Source organism: Sander lucioperca, chromosome 3, assembly GCF_008315115.2.
Source record: "Sander lucioperca isolate FBNREF2018 chromosome 3, SLUC_FBN_1.2, whole genome shotgun sequence".
In the NCBI taxonomy this organism is placed as follows: Eukaryota; Metazoa; Chordata; class Actinopteri; order Perciformes; family Percidae; genus Sander; species Sander lucioperca.
In genome coordinates this window covers 14,797,603-14,816,245 of record NC_050175.1, presented here as the reverse complement: position 1 = coordinate 14,816,245, position 18,643 = coordinate 14,797,603, and the positions used below count along the sequence as shown (strand labels likewise).

The 18,643-nt window shown below is 40.1% G+C and overlaps 1 long non-coding RNA gene across 1 annotated transcript; it reads right to left on the bottom strand.

The window, feature by feature from the left end:
- Window positions 1–2,163: 2,163 nt before the first annotated feature.
- LOC116060721 lies at window positions 2,164–18,226 on the bottom strand. Its single transcript, XR_004107563.1, has 3 exons — window positions 18,095–18,226; window positions 12,761–12,766; window positions 2,164–2,174 (listed from the first exon to the last, which is right to left on the bottom strand). It is a non-coding gene; the product is annotated as an uncharacterized LOC116060721 (long non-coding RNA).
- Window positions 18,227–18,643: the final 417 nt, after the last annotated feature.

Genomic DNA, 18,643 nt, shown 5'->3' with positions numbered 1-18,643 from the left:
TCCCATTGTTTCACAAGAGAAGCTTAAATCACACTGTAAAAGAAAAAAGAAAGTACACTTTTTAAGCAAGCCCTCTGACAGATCAATATTACTTGACTGATGTATGCATAAGAAAAAAAAATCTAATCAGGAATAATCAACCAGTGACTTATTTGATTAAATGAAAGTTATGAGTACATTAGGCTAAGCTGATATGATCTGAATGTTGTGTTAAATGGCAATAAATTAACTTAGTTGATGCATCTGTGGTTGCATGTGAATCACTGTCACTATGAGGATTTTCACTTACTGTCTCTGTCAGCCTTTTCCTCAAGGAATGAGCTGTGTTTTGTCTGTCCTCACTCTCAAACCACACCAGCTCAGCTTCAATTAAATGGGGACCACATCTGCAGCATGAAGCAAACATTTGTGTGTGTGTGTGTGTGTGTGTGTGTGTGTGTGTGAGTGAGAGAGATAAAGAGACAGACTGAATGAGGGAGGTAAATTTAAGTTTAAAATGTCACAACTTGATCAGTATACTATATCAGTGGGATCCCATGACAAAAAAAATGGCGTGAAAGGGCAAAGCCATGGAAGGAGTCTAGAGCCAACACGCCAGAGAAGGATAATCTGTGCACCAAATGTTGAATCTATATTAAAATTAAGCGTAATTTAGTTTTCAGTGAGGACCAACAAAGGTCTTCATGAGTCAGAAACGTAAGACCTTTTTGATCCAATCATTACTTTTGCTTTTACAAAGATCCAAGTCTAAAAATCTGCAGAAATTAAATCACAAACAAGCTAATTGCCCAAACTCCTACGTCAAATGGCTGTTTTATATGAAGATACAAACTCTTTGCAGCAGGGCAGTGTGAGGTAAAGGTGCTGTTAGTGCTTTTTCTTTGAGCATGGCCGGCCGCTGGCAACTAAAGCGGTGACTGACATCCGTTTATCATACCGTAAAACAAACACTTAACTTTCACAGAGTTTGACAGATTAATCAGTTTGCTAAAGCTAAATTCTGAAGCTTTAGTCTCCTAAAAAGCCAAATGTAGTAGCCCTGAGCTTTAAGGGTTGCCCTAGTCTCGCATTGCCAGACCTTACTCCACAGCGCTGCTGTCACAGACTCAGACTCAGGACACAGAATACCATCCAAATATCTTTAATGGAGGTCTTTGTCAGGGTACCAACCGTCAAAATTACAGAGAAACTCAGGAGACTTCAATTCAAAAATACAGAAAAACTCTGGAAACTTCAAGTCAAAAATACAGGAAGAAACTTCAAGTAAAAAATGTTCCAATAAACTTTGAAGCACAAAGGCCAGGAGATAAACACAGGAAGATCTGGCGCCGCCGCAAAACTGGGAGAGTCCATATGACATGTAGAGTCCTGTAGTGATGAGACAAGACAACAACTGAGCCATGGAGAGGGTTCTAGTAGTTGAGTTAACGAGTTCAAACAGGCAACAGGTGAGGAGTGCTAATAGGCTGGGGATAGTGAACGATGATACTGATTGAGAGGAGACTGTGTAGTGGGCGTGGCTGAGGGAGAGCCCAGTGCCGGTGTGACAGCTGCAGAGGTCTGGCTCCTCCACACATAGATTGCAGGATAAGAGAAAAAAACGCTCTGGGTTGTTTGCATTTCTTCATTTTTAATAAGCTCCGGTCACAGAGACGGAACTTGTTTTGGTGGAACATCTGCACCCCGATAAAAGAAAACGCCACATATAATATAAAATAAAGTTAACTGTTCACACAATACAGTAACGTGAGCTATTTAAATTAGCTGGATACATGTTTAAATATAATTTGCTCTTATCAGTGTATCACCCTGTGTAACGCTACTTTGTCCACAGCAATCCTGCCACAATTGGTCCCAAAACGTCCCAGTTAGATAGTAAATGCCGTAACGTTAAATATATTCTTTGTAAATCTTTACAATTATTCAGTGAAAGAAACAAGCAGGCCTGTCTTGTTGCATAATCCAAATTTTCTTCAAAACGCCTTTTTCAGCATGTAGCTTGCTAGCTCGAAGTTTGTTGTTGTTTCCCGAACGAACTGAGTTTTGCAAGGCAGGGGACATCCGGAGGAACATCCGGCGGTGCTGGATGTTTCGGTGATCATCTGATAATAAAGTAGAAGTTAATACATTAATGTAAAAATATGTTACAAGTAAAATGAACATCATTTAAAATCCTAATTAAGTAAAAGTATGGACTGCAAAAAATAGAAACTGTTACTAACTTATAGACATCTGAAACGTAACAAGGGCCTGGGTCACAAGCCAAAAAGGAGCATAAAATATTCAAGCAAAGTACAACTACCTAAAAATTGTACTTAAGTACAGTACTTGAGTAAATGTATTTAGTTACTTTCCATCACTGACTTGCTGATACAGTAGACTAAATACACTACAGATGAGCTACCTCTTAGCTTGGGAAGGCAGCTTCAACACTACCAAAGTTGGTGCTACCCCCAGCAATGCTGCTGTCTCAAACCAGTTGGGACCTACAAACTGCTGACTTAGTCTGTTAGGTCCTAGGATTAGGCACTCAAAGGAAACAGCACAGAGGTTATACAGGGTATCACACATCAGATAGTATTATCTGATGTGTAGTTGATAGCCGAGGTATGGGTTGTAGTGATCAGCAGAAATGAGCTTGGTGCTGGTGATAGCTCCAGATTGCACAGTCTGGTCAGCACCTTGGACAGCTCTTGTAGCAACGCTCTATGCTGTTCTTCAACCAGTGTTAATTTTGCCACTGAGTTTTGAGTTTCAGGGCCCTATGTTAACGATCTAAGCACACGGTGTGAAATGCCTGGCGCAGTGTGTTTGGGGTGTGTACGAATCCACTTTTGCTAGTTTAACGGCGGAAAAAAGGGTCAGTGCGCCAGGAGCATGGTTCAAAAGGGTTGTACTGTACTAAGTGTCTTAATTAATCATAGGTGTGTTTTGGGCGTAACATGCAATAAACCAATCAGAGTGTCATCTCCCATTCCCTTTAAAAGCCAGGCACGTTTGTAACTTGGCGCATTGCTATTATGATGGCGGATTTGTTAAGCAGGAAGGAGAGATTTTCAGGAGAAGAAACTGATCTGCTCGTGTGTGAAGTGAAAGCGCGCAAGCAGATCATATCATAATACTATTTCACATTGTAATATTTTTATTTTTATTCTTTTGCATGTTTGTGTGCAGCTGCTGTGTGTGTGTGTGTGTGTGTGTGTGTGTGTGTGTGTGTGTGTGTGTGTGTGTGTGTGTACTGTGTTATTGACCAGGTTTTTGTTGGTCAATGGCGCAATCACTTTCCACTGCCTCAAGATAGCAATACGCCAAGAATGCACCTGAACACACCTCCCTGTAAGACCAGCACCCCCATGGGCGCACAGATGGGCGCAGGTGCATTTGCTATTTAAACGACGCGGGCGCTGGACGGGAAATTGACAACTGCGTCGTTCTTAAACTAGCAAAGACACTTGCATCGGGCTTTGCGCTGCGCCGCACTGCGCCGGGTGCAAGATAGGGCCCAGAGTGTACAATGGTTACAGGTTACTGGTTTGTTCTTGTCTATCACAAGGTTAGTGGAAAAGGCACTGTTTACTTGTTCACAACATGGATGTATTAAAGCGTAACTCTCGCCAAAATGCAACCAAGGGTCTTTTTGTGAATGTACCCAAGTCAAACTTTCGTTTAAAAGCCTATTTAGGACGGAATCGGCACTTTTAAGATTTACCGTATTTTTGTTTTTCGGTCAAATGGCCTTTTGAATGGGTGTGCTAGGGGCACTTTTATGCTAGCCTCAAAATATCTATTTTTAAAACACTAAGAAGGCTCGACACAACATGAAACTTTGCTTGAAGTATGACCAGGGTCTCTATACCTTAGCGAAAGCATTGACAACATTGTTTGTGTACACAGAGTTTACTAAAAAGAAAGGTTTTGAGCAACTCACTGTAGCTGTTGTTCTTCCGGTCGCCGTCTATCGAGCCAGTCAAAAATAGTCGAGGGAGGAGAGTAAAGATGGAAAGCTCCTAAAGCTTAGTTCCATATAAATGCACAGATAATTCGTTGTTTTGTCGTTTACACAATATTGACCTTGTAGTTGAAAAAGGAGCCTCATATAGGAATGACATTTCCTCCTATGGAGTCCGTTCATTCGCATTCGGAGATCGGTTATTTTTGACTGGGAAAATGGCGGATAGTGTAAACAACAACTGCTAACGTGAGTTGCTCAAAACCTTTCTTTTTAGTAAACTCTGTGTACACAAACAATGTTGTCAATGCTTTCGTTAAGGTATAGAGCCCCTGGCGATACTTCAAGCAAAGTTTCATGTTGTGTCGAGCCTTCTTAGTGTTTTAAAAATAGCTATTTTGAGGCTAGCATAAAAGTGCCCCTAGCCCTCCCATTCAAAAGGCCATTTGACCGAAAAAAAAAAATACGGTAAATTTTAAAAGTGGCGATTCCGTCCTAAATAGGCTTTTAAACTAAAGTTTGACTCGGGTACATTCACAAAAAGACCCTAGGTTGCATTTTGGCGAGAGTTACGCTTTAAGTCAAACACAGTGTCCATGCTACTCTGTACTGCAGTAATACAACAGACTGACGCTCCTCAGTAAATACAGTCATCATTACTGCTTGAGAGTAGGAGCTAAAACGTCAGATAACATGATTGATATTTCTTTAGCGAACATCTAGAGGAAGATATAGTTGGTTGGCAGCTGACGTTAATCCTAAAATGTACTTATTCCAAAATGGAAGTAACATTAATGTTACATCCACAGTACTTGATAATTATTTTTAATTTCAGATTAATTTAGTCCATGTTTCTTCCAAAAACTTGTAGCATCAGATAATGTAACTGACAGAGACATTACTGAATGCAAAATGCTTTGTATTAACAACAGTGCAACAGGTGAAGCGGCTTAATTAACTTCTGAACAAGAAATATTAATTAATATTAAAATATATTAATATTTGATCCAACAAAGGCCGTCAGGTCATTCAATCAGACTTTGCATTATAACAGTAATTAGTTAATTTGTCTCCTTCACATTATCATTTAGTTTGTTGTCACTGACAGCAAATACATATTGTCATTGTTCTCATATGTATAGGTCACTTTTTAATTAGTTTTATTCTTGTTTATGTTGTGAAAAAATGTTGTTTTCATTGACAGTTCAGGGTCCAGTCTCTTGTTTAGTGGAAGTGTTGCTATATTATCAGACTCTTCCCAGCCTTTCTGCCCAAGGCTGCTTCGTTGTATAGCATTCACTAAGACCACCCAAACCACAAACTCGCCACACACTCACTCTTTTCAGCACAGGAGCATGTGCCTTATCTCTTTATATCCGAGCCGAAAGCTTCTCAATGGCATAGAGGGAAAAAATGCATTGTTGTGGTAATTTATTTGTTGCCATTAACTCAGAAAAAGGAGTTGTTAGTTATTAAAATAATTGCATACGGCTGACACATGGCAAGTAACAAAGCTCTACTTTTTGTGAATCAGTAGCACGTGGTGCCAAATGCACACAAAACTGTATGGCCAAAGCACATAGTATACATGACAACTAACTTGCCTTGACGCAGGGGGAACTGTTGTGTATTGTGGGAATCCTCACCTTCTTATTTTCCTGTATCAGCACACTTTCCTGTGCATAATCACTTATTTCACCACCACAATGCAAAGGTATCATCATGTTATCTCAAGTTTGTTTTAATAAAGCTGCTGCTGACAGAAGTTTGACTTTGACATCTGTATGGTTTTGCCTTTAGGAAGATACATTAAATCTTGTTGTGCTGTTTGCTGTATAGTTAGACATGCTGAAATACGATTCCCCTTGTATCCTCAGACCTTTGGCATTCAGGGTTGTTGGCGCAGATTTAAACACACACACACACGCACATTCTTTCTCTCATTCTTTCATCTGAAAGTAAACACAAACCTTATTTAGTGTGGGAGGCTGGATGCAGCGCAGTCTGTGCTGTAATCTGCCTCCTCCTGACAACGTTCAATTCAGATGTATCTGAGAGGCAACATCAATCTGTTCTGTCATACATCAATTTCACAATCTGTATCAAGCGGCCCTCTCTGTCTCTCTTTTTCTCTCGCTCTCAGCATTGCCTCTTACTCTCCTGGCGTCTTGCTCTCGTTCTCCTTGTGTGTCTGTCAATCTTGAGGTTTTCTGTCTTTCTAGAGGTCAGAATTTTATGTACAAATATATTGTTGCTTCCAGAGCCTGTAAAAGTAAAACATGCACTGTTCCTCCCAAGAGAATTGGTTTGAATCAGTTGTTTCAGCTAGCGCCCCATAACGACAAATGTTTACGATTAAATGACGAGCTCTAGCGGCGGAGGAGGAAGAAAGGTGAGGTTTTTCTAAATCTATAGTAAGAAGCAGGTCAGGGTGGATGGATGGGTCAACAATACATCAGACTTTAACAGCTTTTCATTTCTAACCATGAGTCAATGTTGTTCGTTTTTTTAAAAGCACAACCACAATCGTTCCATAACCTTAACCAGGTATTATTGTAAACAAGATGACAAAGATCCTCTTACCTTAGCAAAGTGCTAATTTTAACATACACCATGATGTTTACATAAACCTAGCCAAGTGGTTTTTGTGCCTTACCAAACCTTTACCATCTGGCAGATTATAAAACAGATTTTTCAACAGTGATTTGTAACGGTTTTGGATGGCACAGACAGATGATGTTGTCCTGCCGATAGGGGCAACACTTTGAAGAAAAGCAAGACAAAAGTGGACTATGTCTGTGTTTCCATGTCTAAATATAGCCTAAAAAATACTGAAATAATTTGGAAGGAACAAATGTTTCATCATGTGTGCAGAGATGATTGGTGGATGTTAGTTTATTTATGACAGTAGTAGCACTCTGGCTATAGCTTTAATGGAGTTCCTGAGGAACATAACCGATGACAAAGTACATAGGTGAGGTTTATAACACAAGAGAGATAGAGAAAAATATGGAAGAATATGGCAGGGTGAGGAGAGGAGGACATTAGAGATTCATTAGTGTTTTCCACTCATTCCATTAGTATCAGGCTGCTGATGCTTTTACTTTTCACATTTTTGTTTTCAGCTCGCACAAACCAAAGCTCCGGGTCAGTTTTTCTCTTTCAACTGAGAGCTTAATGAAGAGAAAAGGAGAGCAAGGTATCAGAATACACAAAAAAGACACAACAGAAAAAACGAGCAAGCGAGGCAGCACCTGTGTTCTATTCTAATGGCCTTAATGGGTTTATTGACTGTGACTGATAATGTCCCTCCTTCTCCTGGCTTACAGTTCAATAGGGCTGCTGAGCTGAAACACACATTAATAGGACGATGAGGATGCGACGAGCAGCTTTTAGGACTTTTCTTAATGTTTTCATCAGGATACCGTTAATTAGTTGAACTTGGTAGGTCGGTTTCAGCAGCATAATTTACACTGCAACATGTTATTTTGTAAGTATGGGAAGTGTTTCTAAAAGTATTTGTGTTCTTGGAACAGTGTCATCTTTACTTTGGATAATGATTTCCAGTGTGTTTAATAGGGGTGGGGGAAAAAAATCGATACAGCATAAGTATCGATCTATATATTGTATATATTATTATTAGGGCTGTCAATCGATTAAAAAAATTAATCTAATTAATTACAGACTCTGTGATTAATTAATCGAAATTAATCGCATACATAATTAACGGTGCCTGAACCGATACTTTTTAAGAAAGTAAAAAAAGAAAAGAAAACAAAGGGTACTAAACAACAGTTGGTGACATTAAAGAACGGCTTGTTTATTGTTAAGGCCATATGGTCAAAATTAAATGATTTAATAATAATGTATAACAATAACAAGAACTTATTTCACTAGTAAATTGCTGTTGAACGACAAAAACAACCACCGAGGACATTTACAATAACTTCAAATGCACCACGAAGCTGTAGTTTACCAGTTTCATTGAACGCACCGTCTGTATTGTTTTTCCGACGGCAGCTGCAGATTGGGTCCGTGTACTTGGTGGCCAACGGATTTTCGTTTTGAAAGGAAAAAAACAAAAACAAAAAACGGCCAGTTTCCCAATTACCATTAGTAAATAGGAAAACAAAAAATGGAAAACAACCCATTATTCGTTTTTTGTTTTGATATTAAAAAACGGAAAACGAAAAACAATCTCGTTATCCAATTGTCTTTGATGTATTTGTAGATGGAACTCGGAAATTAAAATACGTGTGTATAAGTCGTATTCCTTAATTTTGCATTGGTATTTTTTTCGTGACCCGGAAGTTACTCCCGCCACGCCAAGACCCGCCCTTCAATAGCATTTATTGGCCAGTACCGCCTGTAAGATCCGTTCTGTGCATGCGCATAATTACGTAGTAGAAAACTAACAATGTCCCTGTGCGATTTGTAACCATAGACTGTATATAAGTAACATGTGTCAACACTTTACGACCAAACATTACAACTTTTTTATTAAATCTTTTTTTATTAAATCTTTATTATACAATAGTCATAGCTACAAACATTCGAAACTTGTCACTGATCCAAAACCGTGTAGCGACATCGTTGTTGTGTTGTTTACGTTAATGTTTTTACCTAATACTTCGTCTTGACTAATAAACATAGACTGTCTATTATTAATGCGATGAAGTGTAAACGTACATAAGTGTCCTTTTGAAGATGGGATGACAGCTCTCCCAGCCACCACTGCTGTATACCACTAGTAGCTACATGCTAACGGCAGTAAACACTATAGTAGCTACATGCTAACGGTCATCTTAGCTGGCAATGTTGTTAAATTCTCCCCAATTCCGGGTCACATTCCTGCTGAAACATGTCCGCTTGTGTAGTGTTTGGTCTGCGATTTTTGACGTTAGAAAGTGCTGCTTCGTTCCACTACAATCTAACGTTAGCATACTCATAGCTAACTATTGTAGCTGCATGCTAACGCGACATAGCGGAGCATATATAGCTAGCTATGTACGTATGTAGCAGGACTTTGTACCGTAAAAAATCACCAATAAAGGCTTCTAAACCAAATACTAAACAAATACAAATACAGTAAAGTGACCAGAATTAGGGGTGAAATGTCCAGCATTGAGCTACATAATAGTTTGCTAGGAGTTAGCTGGTCTCTCACAGAGATCTCATTTGTAGCCCTGTTTTTACCTGATACTTTCATAAAAGTACAAACACATGAAGTGAGAGGTATACACATGCTTAAACTTTATTTAAAACATGGTTAACCTGAAGCAGGACGGAGTCATGACTTATAACACCAAAGCAAGGCTTCTAGCTCAGGCTAGCTAGCGTTAGCAAATTACCTTCAAAGTTGCAAAGAAATGACGAAACATAAAATTTGAAGCCTTTATTTAATTTGCTACATGGTGTTGTACTGGATGGCCGGACGACCCTCCGTATATCATTAACAGATACTTTAGGCAACTCCAGCAAACACCTTGTAAACTTCACCTTTGCCATCATAATGGTCTACTGTCACTGTCTAATGTTTTCTTCCGGTAACCGGGAATGTCCAAACATCCTTACGCCAATGCGTGCATAGAGCTGTGAAGTTTGCCGGTGTTCGCGCAAGCGTAGAACTGATCAGGCAGTGCACAGAACGGATTTTACAGGCGGTACGGATCGGGTACTGACAAAGGAATAAGATTTATACACACATTTTAATTTCCGAGTTCCATCTACAAATACATCAAAGAAAATCGGATAACGAGATTGGTTTTCGTTTTCCGTTTTTTAATATCAAAACAAAAAATGCCACAAATGTTTTTTTATGCAATAATCACAGATGAAATCCATGAGAACTTGAAGGGAATTACATTGTTGCTTTACAGTGGTGAAATGTCTTTACATTTCCAAGAACAGTCACAACCCTGTGAAATATTTTACTGACAGCATTTTATGGCCAACTGTTGAATACCATAATAGAGATATCAGATATTTACTTAAAGAGATCAGACACGAGTACTGCAGTGATACCTGTTCCTATTTCTCCACTTCTTTCAGTTTCTCATTGTATCTTCAGGTCCTTATTATCTCATGTTCAGCCTGTCCTTTCTCTGGCCCTTACTACTGCCCAGCAGTTTGTCAGTTCTGTGTGGCTCTTACTATTTTTAGTTGACTGCACTGTCTGGAAGAGAATTCCAACCCCTCTATGATTCACTCATTTTATTTAATGGCAAGTGAAGATTGCCGTTACTTTTTCCTCGGTCATCACATCACGCTGTGGCATTTTTCCCTGAAGGTATATGACCTTTATCAGGAAACAGAGCTCAGTGTTGCTTTGGCAAACTACTGACCCTCTCCCAGGGAGCTCATTAGCCAGCCACACTCTCCACGGCCACTTTCAAGACAATTGGGCAATTAGGGTCTTTACAAATACTACCAATACCTGAGGACAGCCAGGACAGACCAGGTTGGCAGAACGGATGAACGTGTGTGTGTGTGTGTGTGTGTCAGAAGGAGGGATACGTGTCTAGATCACTGTGTGTGAATGTATCAAGGTCCTTTATGTACTGTGAGCTGTCATATGTGAAAATGAAATGTAGATCACGTGGACACAGCAGGGCAGTATTCTGACAGGAAACTAATAGTAACAACAAACAAAAGCCTGGGGTCGAGGTATACTCGAATAATAAGTTTGCAAGTGTCGTCCAACCACGTCTGAAGGCAAAATGCCATTCTGTTGAAGCAAACTGACGACTTAACAATAACCCTAAGCAACATAACTCTTAACCAAAATTGAAAATTCCTTGCCATGTTGTAGAACAGTGTAGTCACTTTTGATAGCCACAAAATAAAATGTTGAGCTCTTTCCAAGATGTCATGCAAACCAGCATTTTAAGGGAGTAACTCATTCTGATTGAGTTCTGATTGTGAGCAACAACTAAAACTACATAATGTGCAACAATGTTGTGATGTAAAGTATCATAAAATAATTTTCTTCCTGAGTCATCGTGTAATGTCCGCTTCTGTTTTAAGGGGTAGAATGCAAAACCGATTTTACCTTGTCATAGTTGAATAAGGACAGTTTGGTGGGTAAATAGGACATACATAGAACCTCAAAATCTCATTGACACCTCTTTCCTCTGCAAATCTCATAATTTGAAACTGCCTCTGAAAACGGGCAAATCTCAACGAACCACGAATTGACGTCAACTCGGTGGCTCCTCCTTATTTGGCTATAGTCTATCTTTGTCACACCCCAACATTTACATAGACTACACCACTGATCTGAGATCAGGTAGTCTTCTGAATAGGTCGCACAGATCTCAGAAATTGTATACATTGTTCGTCTGCTATTTCATCATTAAATTCACTTCTGAGACTTTTTTATGCAAGAAATCAACTATGTAGAGGTCAAATATGGGCCGTTTTACGAAAATTGATGGCTAATTGCAAATTTTGTCTGACTGTGTGTCGGAATTCAGCAGCCGGTGCTGCCTGGGTTATTGCCTCGCCGCCCGGCCTGTCGTCCTTCACAGACCTCGGCCTGCTGTGAGCTAGATGGAGCTCCGTCGCGGCCGGCAGACCGCGGTGCTCGATACCCGCGCAAAGTCACTGTTTCTGGGTTACTGGACTACCAAACGCCGCTGCCCTGACAGAGCTCCAGGGCCTGCAGCTCCCCTCTTCCTGCTAAATGGCCAGTGTGTGTGAGTGAGAGCACAGTCAGCGAGGTTGTTACGCCCGCAATCTCTTACCACAGGTTCCAGTTAATCTTATAATGGATATGTGTGTATTTAAACAAACGATCGGGGAAATAAACGCCTCTTGTCCGTGAGTGAGCTGGATGGAGCTCAATCAATGAGAGCTAGCTTGCCCCCTCCTAACAAGACCTCTAAAATTCACAAAAATGCATTAAATTGAAATCGGACAAAAGTGTTAGCTAAGCTTTGTAAGACCTTAGGGAGCTGTGATATACATGCCGTGACGAAATTCAAACTGTAAATATACGATAGTTATGCCGAAAGTGTAGCGGCGATCTTTTCCCATAGGATTAAATGGGACACATAGTCTAGCTAGCAGCTCCTCCTAAGGAGACCCCTCAAATTCACAAAAATGCCTTAAATTTAAATCGCACAAAAGTGTTTTTTTAAGACCTTAGGATAGCCGTGACGAAATTCAAACTGTAAATATACGATAGTTATGCCGGCAGCCGCGGAGCCCCGAGCCCCGGTAGTCCAGTAACCCAGAAACGGAGACTTTCTCCTGGGTATGGAGCCCAGCAGGCTCCCGCTTTCTCGTCAGACTGTCTGGAGCTCCTGAAGTCAAACACGTCTTACTAAATTTGCAATTAGCCATCAATTTTCGTAAAACGGCCCAAATTTGAGCTTAACACAGTTGATTTCTCGCATAAAAAAGTCTCAGAAGTGAATTTAATAACGAAATAGTAGACAATGTATGACGTTGCAGTGTCTGAAATATGAGACCTGCTGTTTCGTCTCCAATGTATGTGTATGTGGTTCCTCAACCAATCAGCGTGCAGCTCATCTAAATATTAATGAGCATACCATATTTGGAAGTAAAGCTGTCGTTCCAAATAGAGACATTCCACAGGGATGCATAAGGGCCAAAAGAATAGCACCTAGGACTTTTTCAGCCCAACCAATATTACATACCCTATTAGGAGACCTTAAGGAACAGTGTGAAATACCCTGTATAATCATTCTATCACCCCTTTAATGTTTTCCCTGATAAATAGTTTTTCATTCTCTCGCTAAGAGCACTTAAAAGAATCAATGTGTGAAAATTAATTAAATTGAGTACTTTACTCTTGTGTTTGGTTGATACTCAATCGCATCGTGTGCTGAAAAGCCAAAGTCAGTTGCTTTGCTATCTCATAACCTAATTACCCGACTGTGTTCACCTTGTTATTGCTACTGGTTATGTTATACACAGTAACTTCAACATAACTACTGTACCTCTCACTAACCTAACTTTAAAGGCTAATGTCAACTGTTTTTTACAGCTCACTGTATCTACTGTTTCTCAATACATCTGTGACATTTCATAAATGGTCTAAAAAAAAACATCTCTATGAATCTAGACAATGTGAAACCAATATGGATCCACTTCCTGATACCAATCCCACTGGTGACTATTAGCAACAGTAAGCAATTCAGGTATCCGCTGGAAGCGAAACAGAGTGGATGTGATCAGAGGTTTGATGGAGCGACCAAAAGATAGCACAGTGTCCTGTCTGCTTCCGACTGGCAGCCGCTTTGGAGAAGTTGATGGCTGAGTGGGCAGTGGCACTTGATATGTACTTTCAATGTGAACTTGACTGACAGTCATTGGGGGATGTCATCCACCCGTTGTCTGAACTCCCATCTTTGCTGTCACTCACACTGTCCACTGTAGACTGTCCAATTAATAAATGAATGTAAAAGAAATTATTTATATTCTGAGTGTGTTCTTTTGATCATAGACAGTGCTGTCTAATTTGTGAACCTGAACATGCTTTTACCAAAGCAAAAAAACAGAATAACCCAGACTCTTAATGATGGAGAAAAAACAAGGACAAATGTATTCAGAGAGCTGTCAAACTATTTGAAACTGCAAAAAGTTACACAACGAAAGCCAGTATTACTTCTCCTGTCCTGCCTGTTGACAAGTCAGACGCAAACTCTGTGTGCATTGATGAGGTGGTGTCGAGGGAGACTAGGGTTGGAACGGTACACAGAAGTCACGGTTCGGTTCATACCTCGGTTCAGACATCACAGTTCGGTACAAGTTCGGTACAATGGAGGGAAAAGCAAAACAAAAATGCAGAAGGAAATTTTTTTTTTTTATTGTGCATGTCTCAGGCTGTACCACCTAGTGTCATACAGTCTCTCCCCTGAGCTAGCTGCAACAGCCTGAAGTGTGTAAAGTATGTAAACAGTAAACAACAATAAGTACCCCACATCATCTTCAGACTCCATCTGTAACTTGTAAACAAAATAACACAATCAGCTATGAAAATACAGCATCTCTGTTCTCTGCAAAGACGAACTAAATTACCTGATTAATGCAACGTTATCACGACGTCTCCCGGACATTTTTCACCACAGAAAGCTTCTCCCTGCCTGGCTAAAGCTAATATAGTTAGCCTAAAGAAACAAGGCGTCTGTCCCAACTAACGTTACGGTTCGGAGCCGCGACGCTGGAAACGTAACAGCAGTCTGTTTCTAATATAACGTAATTTACACTAATTTAAGTGTTCTTGGATACACAGTTTGTTGCTTGTTCTCCACCACTCTCTCGCCTGTACTACTGTAACTGAAACCGAAGTTTTCCCAAACTTGCGATCTTAAAGAGGCCGGCGGGTCCTCTAACTCTTGTGGATTGCCACCACTCGCCATACTCGTCCTTAGTGCTGCTATCTCTGACTCACTCACTGGACCGGTGACCTGACAAGGCAGAGCTCGGCTACATAGGCGCCAATCAGAGCTTCAGAGCTAAGGCGGGGCTACAGATTAGGTGTCCCGAAAGAACCCGCGTATCTAACAGTAGTTCCGCATTACATTCATTAATTTGCATGCAAGTTTTATTTACTTTTATACCGTGTATTCTCCATGTAAATTCATGCACCGAACCGTGACGCCCGTACCGTTTCGGTTCAATACGAAGACATGTACCGTTCCACCCCTAAGGGAGACACAGGGGAGCTTCTTAAAGCAACATGAAACTCCAAGGTGAACCAAAAACCCAATCCAAGACTTTGGTATCCTTTCATTAGACAACCAGTGCAGCCTGTAAATATTTATAGTTCAGATCCTCTTGGTGGTTGCATTAACAGCAGTGTTTTATTCATCCGATAAGCCAGCTGACCCTTGCAGGCGAGGAGATGTGAAAGTGTGCATGCTCTCAGTCACTCTCTCCATCACTAAAGTCCATCTTGAAATTGTGATACACTGTGTGACCATATCTGTTGTGATTAATGTAAAAAAAACAAAAAAAAAAACAGTCATTCTCATCTGTTATTATTATTATTTGTATCATAAATTGCAACACAGTTATTTCTATCTGTGTGAATATATATATATATATATATATATATATATAAAACAAACAAATCAATAAATAACTTGTTTGTTTTGTAGTCAAGTGTCATTTTATGTCATATTTTTAAATCACCTATTGATAATCACTCCGACCGACAAAATCCTAGCGAATACACTGCTTGTGTGTCTCATTAAACCTTTAGAACAGGGGTCTTCAACATTTTTTAAGCCAATGACCCCTTTTCTGAGAGAGAGAGACGGAGTGGGGAGCCCCTACTACATATATTGTATAAAATTAAGTTGCATATTAAACTGGGCCTACAATAAAAGCCTAAACCAGGGGTCTTCAACGTTTTTAAGCCAAAGGACCCCTTAACTGAAAGAGAGACGGAGAAGGGACCCCCTACTATATAATTGTATAACATTAATCCGGGCCTACAATAACATGTAGGGCAGCCTAAAGCCTTTATACAGTACATACCGTATATGCATACAACACTAAAAAAATAATTGTTGGTAACCTTACCTATGGGCCAGTAAGCCTATAATCTTTTTTTTTTTTTTTTTAAATCACAAATAGGCAGATTTACATTTGCTAATTATATGTTGGATTCATGTTAAGCCAATTTGGTGGCCCCCTTGCAGTGACACTGAGGACCCCCTTTTGAAGCCCTCTGCTTTAGAACATTGTGAACTGAACCCTGCTTTGTGTCACTTTGTTCTCGGAGCTCGCCACTACTTTCAGAATCAATTCACAGGGGTCAAGCCAGTACATGATAGGATTCGGTACCCAAAACAATCCTGATTGGATTGTTTCACAACAATATCTTCAGCAAACAATCATCAATGTCTTTAACTCACATCCAGCCTGTTAATCCCGGATAGATCAAACTGGGGAACACGGACATGATGAAGAATACCTACAGTGAGCTTGGTTGATGGTTAGTTTGAGACTGATTTGATTGCGAGAGACTTATTATATATACTATCTACAACGTTTTAACTGATTTTTATATCGGCTTTGCTCTGGATTTAAAGAAAGTTTTATGTTATGAGAGAGGAAGTGTGATCAAAGTGGCAGAAGTAGATGGAGAGAGTTTGAGCCTTTATTTCATCAAAACACAACTATAAATTAGCATTTGCCACTAAGCTAATGATGAAAATGTGATGTACCTGAGCAGAAGAAGAAAGCAACATTTCCAAAATCATTATCCTGCATTTGATGACTGAAATTTTTCCAGACAATGTTTATTATACTGGAGGGAAGGCTAATCAAGATGGCCATCTCTTAATCTGGAGCGCTCAGCTTCTGTCTACTTACAGAGCCCACCATTTGATTGTAAGTCGGGGTTGAAGAGGAAGTGTGGACTGCCAATTTCCAAACGCCTTTGACCAGAAGGATGTGTGCTGCTAGTTATCTGTTGAGGGTCTCTCCTGCCCCCTGCTGGGTAAAAGCTAATTTGAACTTTAATTTTGTGGCACGCCGGAGTTGAGATCACCCAAGCCTGACAAACAGGAACACACAGATCAGAAACCCTTCAGAAATCAAGGTTTAAGTTTAACACATGCTAGAAAAAATGCTTTCTGCAAAGCTTCACTTCCACAATCCCTACTTTTAAGAAAGGGTGACTGAGGGAAAAAAAACATAGCATGAGAGTACAATACAGGGAGTGTGACAGGAAGGCAGATTCAGAGTGATGGTGCTCAGAGAAAGAGGCAAACATAAAAGACAAAGAGAAAACTGAGAACGAGAGCTCTAAATTACTGAATGCCATGCTGTTTAAACTCCCTTCTGTCCAGTTATTTGATCAGGCGAAATAATTTTCTCCAAGTCCAACTAGCTCCTGACAAACCTTTTGATTAAAAGATAATTAGTTAGATAAGTATTATAAACAGACTCTCTCTCTCTCCCTCTCCCTGCTATCCACTCTCTTCCGCTCTCTCTTTCCCTCTGCCTCCTGCTTTATCTTCATTGCCACAGGCGATGACTGAATAATTCTGTTTGAGATTTGTAAAAGTGAGGGAGAGAAAGACATCTTGATGTGCTGAATGTGAAAACAGTGATCGTTGAGAGGTGAGAAATATCTTGTCTGCCAGAGGTTGTGCCACAGATTCACAGCTGAGAGTTGAGACATTATTTTGGTCCAATTTGAATGAAACAAAAGAGAGCAAACTGTGATGTCTGTATTATGAGATTTGTACTGTTAAAAAACTAGAGTTGGACATCTAGTAAGAGAACCACAATGTGTGTGTCAATATATTCAATAGGTGGGAACATTCATACTATTTAGTAGGGGTGGGAATCACCAGAGGCCTCACGATATGATATTATCACGATACTTATGTCACGATACGATATTATTGCAATTTTATAATAATAATTTGACACAAAATATTGATTTAAAAAGGAGTTTATTGATTTAAATACGACTGTATTGCTTCCGCTAAAGAAAATAGTCTGTTCGTCTCTACGGTTGGAATCTTGCGTCCATAGCAACGTAAACTCTGTAGCTGTTTAATGCAATCCTTCGTCTATTACTCAACACCACAGTATCTCCCCCTCCTGCAGCGAATACATTTCTGGCAAAAGGCACCGGTCTGGTCCAGGCACGTATTTCATCCCCCTTATGGACTGTGGTAGAGTAGCCGTATATTTTATGAGTTGGGCTGTTATGGGGTGCTGCTGCTGCCGTGCTATTGCTAGCTATAGGTGGACAAATGACCCAGCTGCTGTTTTAATCACTGCAGGAATTGACACAACATTAGCTGAAGCATTGTAGTGAGCTAGCGGGCCATCGGCTGCTCTAATTCACATTAAACTGAACATTTCCGTTGACGGTGAAGTGAGACACAGTGAATGGCTTCTTTGGGAATATTTATTTTGACGTTTATGTCCTTATTCATCTCGTTTCCTTTTTGCACAGCCGCTGCAGTTGACACACCTGTAACGTTAAACATGTTGCAATGTAAGCTAACTAATTAGCGTTGTTGTCCCTACGGCTGAAGTTACTGCGTAGCGATCATAGACCGTATATAAAGATGTAGCGATAGACGCTCACCAGATCTGCTGTCATTGTTTGAATTGGAGGACAGAAGTTGATCCACGTTTCCCCACTTTTTGCCACAGCTGATAAATTATCCGGACTTCTTTCAGCGGATTGATAGCTGTCCTCCAGAGTGAACAGAACTGCGTCCATGGCAACGCTCTGCTATGCATGGAAACGGTGTGTTATACTAGGAAACGGTCTGTTATCAAGAAAATAACAGACCGCATTCTACATTAGAATTCAACCAAGCCATGTAATAATAGATCGATACTTGGTGTCTGTGCATCGATACAGTATTGCCACGGAAAATATCGCGATACTATGCTGTATCGATTTTTTTCCCCACCACTACTATTTAGCCGGATTAAAAATATCTGCGTAGTGAACATTAGCAACAAGCAAAACTTAATTTTCCAAGGTTCTCTGTTAACAATAAACTTCAGCAAACTAAGAAGTAGTGTTAAGAGGAGAATGTATTTACCTATTGCCAATTGCTGTTACTGTTACACAAACATCAAAGGAGTAAAGCTGTAACTAAACTAGACATAAAGTGACCCGAGGTTTTTAAGTGCTGGAACACCACATCACCCAATTGAGTTCTACCTTCTAAGACATGT